Below are 13227 nucleotides of genomic sequence, written 5' to 3' on the forward strand. Positions count from 1 at the left end.
AGTAGTGTGTAAAATTTACTACATACTTAAAAAGGAGATCAAGTTGTACATAATAGAGATTCATAATTTCATGTACCATTTTCATCATCTCTTTTGCTTTGCATATAGACATCTTCATTTTATTTGATGTTTTCTAGGTCCAGAATTTTTTAATGTAAATAAGAAATTAGGTAAAAATAATAATGGAATTCATTTGGGAGAACAAAAGATCAAAAATTTTAAGTAGTAAAGAAGGAGAAATGAAGGAGGCTTAGCACTACCAGATCTCCAATCAGATTGTAAAACAATTGCTTAGTTTTTGGGTACTGATTTTAAAAGTAGATCCTGGAATATACTAAATAAACTGCACCGAGAAAGAACAACAAAACACACAGAAGAATTGTGTGTTTGCAAACCCAAGCACACAAAATACCAGGTGAAGTATTGTGTGTTCTAAAAGAATGGCTGGGAAAACTAGAAAGTTATTTGGCGGAAATTAGGCTCAAGCCAACAGATTACACTATATACTATTGTAAATCCCAAATGGACATTACTTCAATATAAAAAAAATTAAACTTTAAAACAATTAAAGGAGAACTAAAGTATATGACTTTCACATCTATGATTAGGAGAAGAGGTCATAACCCTACCAGTGATGGAAAAGACTGCAAAAGCCACAATAGATCATTTCAATTATATAAAAATTAACAGCTTTTACATGTAGGAAAAGGAAGAAAGGGTATGTATCTGTGGTGGCATGGATAGTAACAGGGAGGCCTGGTTCTAGGACAGATAAGGCAAAAGGTCACCTATCAGAGCCCAGAGTCCCAGGGACAGAGTCCAGCTTCTAATAGGAAGGGGATAAGGAAAATAGCATGGTATGGAAATGGCCTGAAGTAATGTGGATGCCTGTTTCTGCCCCCTCTCCCCTCAAAAGTCACTGAGGTTAGAGATATAAAAATAAATAAATGCAAAGTGCTACATCTATGTTTCTAAAAATCAACTTCAGAAATATGAGAAAAAAATATGACTAAACAACAGTTCATTAAAAAATCTAAATGGGTTTGTTTAATGGATGATAAATTGCATAAGTCAACAGAGTGATATGGTAGCAAAAAAAAAGATAATGCAATTTTAGGAAACATTAAGAGAAAAAAAAAGGATATACAGGATAAGGGAGTCTATATTTGGAATGTGAAGACCTGGGTTCAAATCCTGGCTCTGCCACTATCTATGTGACCTTGGAAGAGTTCATTCAACCCTCCCAGTGTCATGGAAGCCAAAGGAGCAAAGAGAATCAATCAGGAGTCAGTGATCCACAATGTCAAATACAATAAGGCTCAATAAAAGTCATTAGATCTAGAAACTAAGTCATTGGTGACCTTTGAGCAAAAGTTTCAGTCTCTAGTTTAGGAGGGAGCTAGTTTACATGGTGTTTGGAGTGAGTAGGAGGTGAGAAAGAGGAGACAGGAAGTGTAGCCTACTTTTTTTTTTCATTACAAACTTAACAGATATCAACAAACAGGATAATTTCCATCTACAAAGAACTGAAAACAAGAACTGTATATTAAACCATGGATCTCAATTATGTACAGCTTGGTTTTTTAAAGTATACAGTAAATTTTCTTTTCCAAAAGTAATTTATGAGTCACCTTTCAGTACCCTAGGAAACCCTATAAGACCCTAAGTTGCAAAGAAGAAACTGGTCCATATTAGCCGTGGAATTCCCTTTACCAACAAAATTGAAAGTCTAGTCCATACCCCCTATATAATCAATTTAACAAGGTAATTCTAATACTGCTCTGCTTATTTTTGTTTCTTTCTAAATTTCCTTCTGGGAAAAATGTGAAAATATTTATAGCAGCTCTTTTTGTGGTGGCAAAGAATTGGAAATTCGGCTTCTTGAGGAGGTAGTGTGGCTAATGGCAGGGTTCAGTTTGTTGTTTTCCTTTTCTAGATGGGGGAAGTCTGAGTACATTTGTAGACACAGAGAAAGGAGCCAGCAACACGAGAAAGACGCTGGGGTTCCAGGAGAGAGCTGGAATGTCTGTTGGAGTAGGTCCTGGAAGAGGTTGGGAGGGGTGGGGTCAAGAGCATAGGTGGAGGGGTTGACCCTGTCAAAGAGGAGTTATATCTCTACCATGAGGTAGGAAATGAAAAGACAATGGGCAAATCCAGAGAGATTTGTAGGTGAGGAGGGAAGTTAAGGGAGTTCATCTTGCATAGCCTCAGTAAGAAATAAGAGAAGAAATCATCTGCTAAAAATAAGGTGGGTGGAGGTTTTGCTTGACTTTACAAATTATAACTGGGTTTTGTTTTTCTTGCTTTCTCAATGGGAGTGGGGAGTAGATGATGTTTGGAGGGAGAAAATTCAAAACTGAAAGTAAAATTGAAGTGAATTGGAAAAAAATAAAATAAATGTTTAGGCCAGATTAGGAAAAAAATTCATAATCCATTCTAGAATTTTATCAAGAATCAGTCATGCTCCCTGACATATAGTTTGCAGCCTCTATTCTCTTCCCTATCAAAAAAAAGCAGGACATTTGCCCTTTTCCCATCTTGCAGAACTTCTCCCGCTCTCCATAATCTTTCACCTATCTCTGATGATGGCTCTGTAGTCACATTTCCTATTTCTTTATTTTACTTGTCCCTGGAGGGAACTATGGAAAGAGAAGGTACTGAAATGGGAGAAGTACTCACAGACCTAGATTTGGGTTCAGTTTAAAGTAAAACTTTCTAACAATTCAATTTGCCCCAAAGTGGAAGAGACTGCCTCAGCAACTAGTTTCCCCTTACTAGAGGCTTCAAGGAGAGATCGGATGACCACTTGTTGGGTATATTGTAGACAGGATTCCTGTTCAGGTAGGGAGTTGAACTAGCTACTCCTAAAGGCCTGAGATTCCATGGTTCTATGACTAGGTGATCACCAAGGTCCTTTCTAGATCTAATAATCTATGTTCTACTTCCTATGTTCTAAGGGTCCTCCTAGCTCTGACATTCTTTGTTCCAGTGTACATCCAAGCTCTGTTGTTATAGGTCCCTTATTGCTCTGAAATACTAAGTTCTAAGGTCCCTTCTAGACCTAACATTTTCTTTTCTCAGGTCCCTTTCAATATTAATATTCTATGTTCTAAGGTCCCTTCCAGCTCTGACATGCTCTGTTCATCCATGTACACCCAAGCTCCCCCATGCTATATTCTGAGGTCCTTTTCAGTTCTGACATTCCATATTCTAAGATCTCTTCCAATCCTGACATTCTGTGTTCTAAGATTCCTTCCAGCTCTGACTTTCTATGACAAGTCAACAAGCATTTATTAAGCATCTACTATGTACCAGGCACTGTTCTGAGTGCTGGGGATTCAAAGAAAAGCAAAAAAAAGTCTCTGCTCTCAATCTAATGAGAGAGACAACATGCAAGCCACTATGTACAAACAAGATATACACAGGACAAATTGAAGTTAATCTTGGAGAGAAGGCACTAGGATTAAGGGGGGTTGGGAAAAGCATTGCCATCAAATTTTCTGCTGCACCCCAAGGATCATGGGACTTTTCTATCTAATTTGCAACTGAAACCTTCCTTAGGTGTTGTCTCTACCCTTAGAATGTGAACTCCTTGAAAGCAGGGACTGTCTTACTGTTCTGTTTGTATCCCTAGACTTAGCATAGTGCTTTGCACATAGCAAGCATTTAAGAAATGCCTTATTCATTCGTTCATTCATTTATTCCATTTCGAGGGTCCCTTCTAGCTCTAAAGGTCTAAATTATGAGGTCTCTTCCAACTGTGACATTCTATATTCTAAAATTCAAGCCTGTCCTAACACTGTGTTCCAACATTCTATATTCTACAGTCCCTTCCCAATCTAAGGTCCTTGTTCTATGGCCTGGGTGGGGAACCTGCAACCTCAAGGCCACACGTGGCCCTCTAGGTCTTCTAGTGTGGCCCTTTGGATTCAGTCAAAGGGCCACACTTGAGGACCTGGAGGACCATATGTGGCCTCGAAGCTGCAGGTTGCCCACCCCTGTTCTATGGTATCAGGCCCTTTCCAGTTCTAACATTCTAAGAATCTAGGGATTTGGGGGTCCAACTTTGTAAAGACTCTCTGAGTTAGAACCAAAGCTGTCAATGACAGAAAGCTGTTATAACCCATCCATCTGCAGTCCTGGGATCCTGGCAGTGTCTCTTCCATCGACTTTGAGTTAACTGAAACACACAAGAGAAAGTAGAAAGGCTCTATGATCATAGAAGACAGCAAAGTGCATTTGAAGTATAAATGTGACTAATTTGCTTTGACCAAAGAGAGAGAAATTCAGGCAGCTGTAACTATTCCAGGAAAATGTACCCCACATGCCACTGCTCAGGGCTTCATGTTTATCATTCAAAGCAATCGGCATTTGTTCTGTCGAGGAAGGATGCTGGGATGTTGAAAGGCTACGGTGGTGTTTCGCCTTCCTCTTGGGCCCAGATGCATTTGCCAAAACCAATTTGATTCTCCATGAAAGCATGCAGAGCTCCATGGAACCCTATTCCAAAAAGCTTCCCATCTCTGAATAAAATAGTAAAGGTACTCAAAATAGCCTGGATTCTTTCCAGCATGTTCAACCAATACTTACTGACTGATCCTCTCTCCTCCCCTTCTCTCTCCCTTTCACCCTCTCTCTTGTCCTCTCCCATCCTTTCATCTCTTCCTCTTACCTCTTTTTCCTCTCATCTTTCTTCCCATCATCTTTTTAAGACATGGGTTGGACTCAGTGACCAACAGAATCCCTTTCAACTCCAAAATGCTGTGATTCTCTGAACCCACATTTGAACCCAGGTGGTTTTTTTCTGCTTCTGTGGCCCTTGGTAAGTTCCTTTCTGTCTCTGAGCCTCAGTTTCCCCCTCTGTATCTGACCTGCCTCTCCCATGGCAGGGGGTGTTTGTGAGGAGCAATTCAGATCATGGATAGGAATGAATTGTTCAAATAACAGTGCCATATAGGATAGGGATGGCAGAAGGGGAACCTCAGGTTGTTGTGGCCTTTGGGCTCATCTTTATTAGTCAAGCACCCTGAACTCTGGAGATTTTTGTCCCCCAGTGAACTTCAGAAACTGAATATGAGGTCAAAGGCAAAGGCCAATAACCAGAGTACTTCACAGACAGGCTTCATGGGCCCCGCCAACAAACTGGAGGCTTTTCGTGGCTGGTTTAGCTCAGTTGGTACAAATTTAGGGGCAAAGGTGCCCTTTAGACCCCCAAGCTCAGCTTTGCTCTCTTTGGTAGCTAATTGTTTCCCAGATACATGATGTCATTGGGCAGAGCGAGGGGCAGTGATGATAGAGGAGGGAGAAGGAGAAGAGGTTAGGCATTTTCCATAGATCACAGAGTCTCTACAGTTAGAAGGAGACTCTGAGGTCATCTATTCCAACCTGTATCTCAGCAAGAATTCTTCTCCATTTCCCCTTTTCCCCTGACCCTCTGTCTTTCTTATTTCCTCTTCTCATAGGATCATAGATGTGGAGCTCGAAGGGACTTTGGGTGTTTTTAAGTCCAATCCTCTTAATTTTACATATAACATATGTATTACCCATGTAAGATGTATATGTCCACATGTGTTTTCTAAATGTGACTCACAAGGAGATGTGGATGGATATTTATGGAATCTTGCCTACTCCTCTCCAAGGGAGAATTTGGTTTCTGCCTGGAGGGGAGCAGAGGAAGGAGTCATGAGGCTAGCCAATCTATTCTCTAAATGGTTATGGGAATAGAATTATATCTATCTGACCTCCTAAATGTTGCTGGTCTAGGGCCACATTTTTATGTTCAAACTGCTTTCCTGGCTACTATATTTTTAAAATTAATTTTATTTTATTTCCACAAAGATTTATCTCCTCTCCCTCCCACCTCCACCACCCTCTCCATTGAAAAAAAAAACCCTGTTACAAACATTATAGTCAAGCAAAACAAATTCCTACACTGGCCATGTAGAAAAAAAAACATATGCATGAATCTGTCCTCTAAGTCCATTACCCATCTGGAGGTAGGTCCACATGTTTCATCATGAGTCCTCTGGAAACATGGTTGGCCATTACACTGATCAGAGTTCCTAATTCTTTCAAAGTTGTTTGTCTTTACAAAATTGTTGTCATTGTAAAAATTCTTCTGGTTCTGCTCACTTGACTCTGCATAAGTTCATGTTAACTCTCAGGATTCTCTGAAATCATCTCCTCTATAGTTTCTTATAGCACAATTGTATTCCACACCATCATATGCCATAACTTGTTCAACTCTCCCCCAGTCAATAGGCAGGCCTTTAATTTCCAATTCTTTGCCACCACAAAAAGAGCTGCTATAAATATTTTTGTACAAATAGGTCCTTTTCATCTTTCTTTGATCTCTTTGGGGGAGAGACCTAATAGTAGTATCACTCAGTCCAAGGGTATACGCAGTTTAATAGTTTTTTGGGCCTCGTTCTAATTGTTTTCCAGAGTTGCTGGACCAGTCACAGCTTTACCAACAGTACATCAACATAGTTGTTTTCCCACTGCCCCTCTAGCATTTGTCATTTTCTTTTTTTTGCCAGTGTTACCGATTTGAGGGATATGAGGTAGAACCTCAGAGTTACTTTACTTTGTATTTCTCTAATAAGTAGTGATCTAAAACATTTTTCTCCTATGGCTATTGATAGCTTGGATTTCTTCCTCTCAAAACTGCCTATTCCAGGGGTGGGGAACCTATTCCAGGTCCTTGAGTGTGGCCTTTTGACTGAGTCCAAGGTTTACAGAACCCCTGGCCTATTCAAATCCTCTATTAGTCAACTGGGGAATGCTGGCCACTGTCTTTTAAAGGGGAAGTAGTAACCGAAGCTGGTTTACCACTACTACTCCAGTTTACTACTGCTCCTTCCCACCAAATGTCTAGTTACATAAAGGATCACAGCCAGTCTGTTATTAGCAAGGAAACTCACTTATCTGAGTAGATAGCAAACAGAAATCAGACAAGTTCTACAGATGAGAATATATCAGGAAATATACAAGACTAAACCAAGAGAGAGGCCCTAAATTCACCCAAGGGGAAACTCCCGGAAATCTCTAGGGAAGCAAGCTAGAAATCGGGAACATGGTAAGGTATGGCCACTTCCTAGTCTTTTTTCCTTTTCTCCTTGAGTCTTTCCCTGAAGAGAATCTGGAACCACATGTGTCTCTTCAGAAGACGCTAAAAAGAAGATTGTCTCTCTCTAAATCTCTCACATCAACTCCGTCCCTTACAAAGAGGTACGCAGTATCAAGTCACTGTTCCCTCTGCCAGTCCTTAAGTAGCAGCATACAAATTGCCTCAGGATTAAAACTACATATATTACATACAGATGGGAAGACAAAGGCAAATAGGTTGAGTGACATGCCCAAGGTCACACTGACAGTAAACGTCTAAGTTGGGATTTGAAACCAAGTCTTCTGACTCCAAGTCCAGGGCTCTATCTTCTGTACTATAGTACCTTTTTTTAAAATTTCTTTTTTATTATATTTTAAGTTTCTACCTGTCTCCCTGTCTCCCTCCCTCCCCACCCCACACTAGAGAATTCCACCGTTTAACACAAATATATATATGTATATATATACATATATGTATATATTTTTGTATATTATATATACACATATATATGTAAGACAATACTATGCATATGTCTATTTATCAATTTTTTCTCTGGAGATAGATAGCATCTTCCTTCATACGTCTTTTGTAGTTGATTTGAATATCTACAGTACTCAAAATGGTGTAGTTGTTCCCAGTTGCTCTTCATACGCTGCCTTTCTTGATGATTGTATATGTCTAGAAGCCCCAGGATATGGTGGTGATGGCGGAAGAGCTTGAAACCATGCTGCTTCTCTTCTTTTTCCTCCAACCTCCTCTCTCCCTGCTTCCTTTTCCCTTCCTCATCTATCTAACCCCCTTTTCCCCTTTCCCCTTCCCTTTATCTTCCCCTCTTCATCTCCATTTCTCTCATTCTCCTTCTTCCCCTCCATTCTTTTTCTCTCTTTTCCTTCTTCTCCTCCCCCTCCTCCACCAGAAAGCAGAAGTGGCTTGTCTAAAGTCACACTAGCTAGTGGGTGGCAAAGAGGAACTGGACATTAGAATCTATCTCTAGTTAAAAAAAAAAAACAAACCTCATTTTACAAAGGAGGAAACTAAGGCCCAGAGAGGGGACATGATTTGCTCAAGATCATACAAATAGTAAGAATAATACTAGGATTTGAACCCAGATCCTTTGAGTCCATATTCAATGTTCTTTCGATTTTAACATGATGCCTCTTTTCTTACTCTAAACCAAGTTTTCATTGGCTGTTGAGCCAGAAAAAATGATGTCAGTAGACCTTTAAAAAGCAAGAGACTGCTTCTAGCTCCCTCTCCTGCATAAGGTAGAGGCTGGAAGATGGAGAAGAGGCAGCGCATTTCCCCCTCCCTGCCACAGCCACTCCTATATGGACCAAGGACTCAACTACGCCAATTTGTACCTGGGCCCCAGTCTGCCTTTTCCGTTGAATGTTTCCTTTCCTCAGTAGGTGACAAAACACTATTTTCAAGATGGACATGTACGGACTTGAAAACAACCCTATGAGTTCAAGAGCTCTGGAGGTCCTGAATCCAATGACTGGAGCTGACTAGAGGCGAGGGAATTTTCTGCATCAGAGAAGAGAACAACTAACAAGAGCAAGAACCCACGCCTTCGGCATGGTTTTCTAGAAGATATAGACTTTGAGGGATATAGCAAAGAGTAGAGGTGAAATGCAAGCTACCTAATCAGCATTCATTCCTAATAAGTGCTTCATGTTTATGTAATGGGATAACTGGCCACTGCGGGCCAAGTTATCAGAGCAGCCTTAGATTTGTCTTGCCTGCTATATTATACTTAACATGTTCAGGTACTCCCTGCCTAGTTCTAGTTTAACATAGGGAACTTTGAGAGTCTGTTTCTAGCCACGTATAACCAAAGGGCTGGTATTATGGGATAATGAAAAGTCTTCAAATGAGCTATGGGGCCACAAAAACTGATGACTCAGGAGGTGCTGAGCCACAACTGGGTTCACACACAAAAGGGATGACTGGACCATCTCAAAGTCTCTATTCTTTTTGAATTTGCTCCTCTTCTAGCTTTTTAAAATTACAGTATTCGTTGATATCTTGCTTTCTCCTTTTGTTAATTAACATGTTTAGAAATATAAATTCTCCTCTAAGCACTTCTTCATCTGAATGCCCCAAAATTTTGTTATGCTGTCTCATTCTCATCATTTGCTTTAATAAAAGTATTTGTTGTGTCTATGGTCTGGTTTTTGATCTACAATTCTATAGGACAATATTATTTAGTATTCATTTAAGTCTCAACCCTTTCTCTAAATTATGCTGTTGTCAGCAAAGAATGTACTTAATATCTCTGCTTCTATGAGTGTTTTTGAGTGTTATGCTCTAGAATATGGTAAATGTTTGTAAAGGTGCCACACAAAGCAAAGAAATATGTGTGATCTTTACAATTGCCATTCAGTAATCACCAGAGGTCTATCACATTTAACTTTTCCAAAATTCTATTCAGATCTTAACTTCTTTCTCATTTACCTTTTGAATAGATTTTTCTAAGTCTGAAAGGAGCAAGTTAAGGTCTCTATTAATAATTGTTTTACTCTTTATTTCTTCCTATAATTCAGTTATCTCTTCCTTTAGGCATTTAGCTGCTATCCATTCAGTGAATATATGTTTGCTCTTGTTATTATGTAGTTTCTCTGCTTGCCTTTTTTTTTTACCATGTCTATTTTTAATGTTACCTTGCCCAAGATTATGACTGCCATCCTTCCTTTTTGTGACTTCAGCTGAGACAAAATACGTTCTACTCCAGCCCCTCCTTTTTACTCTTCAAATATCAGATTTTTTTTAAGAAAAGTTATATTCATTTATAAGCCTTTTTCTTTTGCCATGTGGTATATCATTTAAGATTTTTTTTCCTTAGAATTAAGACTGCTAAATCTTCATTGTGGCAATCTTGATTCTTGATCTCTTTCTGTCTGACTGCAGGCAGTAATTTTTCTTTGACTTGAAAACTTTAGATTTTGGTTATAATATTTCTGCATGTGTCCAACTTGGGATTTCTTTCAGGAAGCGATCAGTAGATTTTATTTTCACTTTGCCCTCTGACTGTAATAGTTTAGAGTAGTTTTTATGATTTCATAAAAACATATTATCCAGGTTTTTTGTTTAGTCAAGTTTTTAGAATCCAAGGTAGACACTAGCTTCCTCCATTTTATTATAAGGGAGTGATTAAAACCACCTCATGTTAATTTAGTTCTGATACTTTAATTATATGATAACATATCTCAACTGCTCAGAGGACAAAACCAAAATGGTGGAGGACAGGAAACAACCTAGCCAAGCTCTCCCAACATTCCCCTCTAAACAACTTTAAAATAATGCCTCAAATCAAATTTTGGAGCAACAGAGCCAACAAAAAATCAGAGGGAAACATTTTTCCAGCCTAAGACAATTTAGGAGGTTGGCAGGAGAGGTCTGTGACATTGGGGTGGGGGCTGGCTTAAAGCCCAGCATCAGCACCAGTGGTGGGCCTTGGATGCAGCCGCAACAGAGGCAGCAGCAGCAGCAGTGTCAGGAGTTCTCAGCCTAGAGATGGTAAGGGAGTCAGACAACTGGTCAGAAAAAGATTACAGAAGATCCTTTGCTGGCTTGAGGTGAAACTGGCACTAATTAGCAACTCTCTCACCCATATGCAGTTCTGGGTCACAGTTCCAAGGCAGAGTGGAGTGCTTGTGATCAGTCACAAGGGAGCAGGGGCCCTGGCCACATTTCTAGGGCCAAGAGAACCACTAGAACTTGTGGCTGCAGGGGAGCAGGGGCTCTTCCTGGGTAAAGACCAAGAGAAAAATGACCACACCTCTCCCAAGATCACACCACCTTGGAAGCATCAAAAAACTTACAGACCCCCAGATCTAGCTCTGAAAACAGCAGCACAAAAAAGCCTGAAGTTTGGGACAATGTTCCCTCCACCCTGGGAGTAGAGCTCAACTTTAATATAAAGTAAGAAATAGGATAGAAAAATGAGCAAACAAAAGAAAAGAAAGAACTTTACCATAAAAAGCTAATGTGATGGTAGGGAAGACCAAGAGGAAAACGCAGAAGAAGACAAAAACATAAAAACAGCTATAACCAAAGCCTCAAAGAAAAATGCTAATTGGACCCAAGTCCAAGAAGAATTCTTGGAAATGTTAAAGAAAGCGATAAGAAGAGTAGAGGAAAAATTGAGGAAAGAAATGAGAGTGAGCAAGAAAATTATGAAAAGCGACTTAAAACTTGGCAAAAGAGGTACAAAAATACTGAAGAAACTAACACCTTAAAAAAACAGGATTGGTCCAATGGTAAAAGAGGCACAAAAATTCACTGAAGAAAAGAGCTACTTAAAAAGCAGAATTAGCTAAATGAAAAAAGAGGCATAAAATCTCACTGGCAAAAAAATAATTCCTTAAAATTTAGAATTGGGCAAGTGGAGGCTAGTGACTTCAAGAAACAATAAAAGAAGGTCAAAAGAATGAAAAAATAGAAGAAAATGTGAAATATCTCATTAGACATAGTTTCAAATTGCTCTCCAGAATGGTTGGATCAGTTCACAACTCCACCAACAGTGCATTAGTGTTCCAATTTTTCCATATCTCCTCCAACATTTGTCATTTCTTTTTTTCTGTCATATTAGCCAATCTGAAAACTTCCAGAAGAAGGAATTAAAGCTATATATAGCCATATGAAAAAATGCTCTAGATCACCTTTGATCAAAGAAATGCAAATGAAAATAACTGCAAAGTAGTACTTCACGCTTATCAGAAATGCTGGAGAGGTTGAAGGAAAATAGGCACACTAAAAAACTGTTAGTAGTGTTATAAACTACTCCAATCATTCTGGAGGACAATTTGGAGCTATGCCCAAAGGGCTATCAAACTGTGCATACCCTTTGATACAGGAATACCACTCCTAGGTCTGTATCCAAAAGAGATCAAAGGAAAAGGAAAAGAACCTACATGTACAAAAATATTTATAGCAGCTCTTTTTGTGGTGGCAAAGAATTGGAAATTGAGGGGATGCTTATCAATTGGGGAATGGCTGAACAAGTTGTGGTATATGACTGTGATGGAATAGTATTGTGCTATATGATCAGTGGGTGGATTTCAGAAAAACCTGGAAAGACATGAACTGATACAAAGTGAAGTGAGTAGAACCTGGAGAACATTTTACACAGCAACAACAATACTGTACGAGGATCAACTGTGAATAACTTAGCTCTTCTCAGCAGTACAATGATCCAAGACTATTCCAAAGGACTCATGAAGAAAAAAAACACTATCTACCTCCAGAGAGAGAGAACTGATGAACTCTGAGTGCAAATTAAAGTATAACTTTCCAGCTTTCTTTATTGTTTATTGCTTTTTAATGATATGATCAATATGGAAGTCTGTTTTATGTAATTTCGTATGTATAATTGATATAATTTTGCTCTCTTTCTCAGTGGGTAGAGGATGACTGGGAGGGAGGGAAAATTTGGAACTCAAAATTCAAAAAGAAAAGAATGTTTAAAATAAAAAAATATATTTTTAAAAACCAGTTCAAAACACCTAAGTGTGTGGAAAGTCTTTGAAAGTCATTTAATGAAGTTAAATTATGATAGACAGGGACTCTATTCCAATAATCTGGGAAATTTGGTCACACCTCCAGGAATCATCTATAAATTATCAAAGAGTTGACTGGTAAAGGCTCAAACTAAGAAGACTGATGATACCCCAAGAACTCTGAGTTGGAGATGTAGCCTGTCTGACTCTGGGAACCAGGCTCTTATATGAGAGTAGGAGATGGGATAAGGGTGCTCCAGAGCTCCACAACCAACACTCCAGATTCAGGGATCTGAACCCAACTATCTTAATGGGCCAAGGACAACAGAGGCCATTTCCTGGCACTGGTCTACCTCTCAGGACTAACTGACCTACATTGAACCTAAATTAAATTCACATGGAACCCTTCTTCACTTTGGCCTTCAAAGTTCTCCTTTGAAAGTTTGCAAGATCTGCACTGGAGGTAGCTCCACCTGCCCTTAGGTCCACTGCCTCAGTTCTTCTGTTTTTCACAGTCTCTCACCCTGAGGCTCTTCCAAAGATGGTTGCCTATCTCTAATGATTAGGCTGAGCCTGTTTATGTGGTTCCAGAGTAGACCCTTTAGTGGAAAAGGGACC

The sequence above is a fragment of the Vombatus ursinus genome, unplaced genomic scaffold (assembly GCF_900497805.2).
Source record: "Vombatus ursinus unplaced genomic scaffold, bare-nosed wombat genome assembly UNPS02014882.1, whole genome shotgun sequence".
NCBI classification, from domain to species: domain Eukaryota; kingdom Metazoa; phylum Chordata; class Mammalia; order Diprotodontia; family Vombatidae; genus Vombatus; species Vombatus ursinus.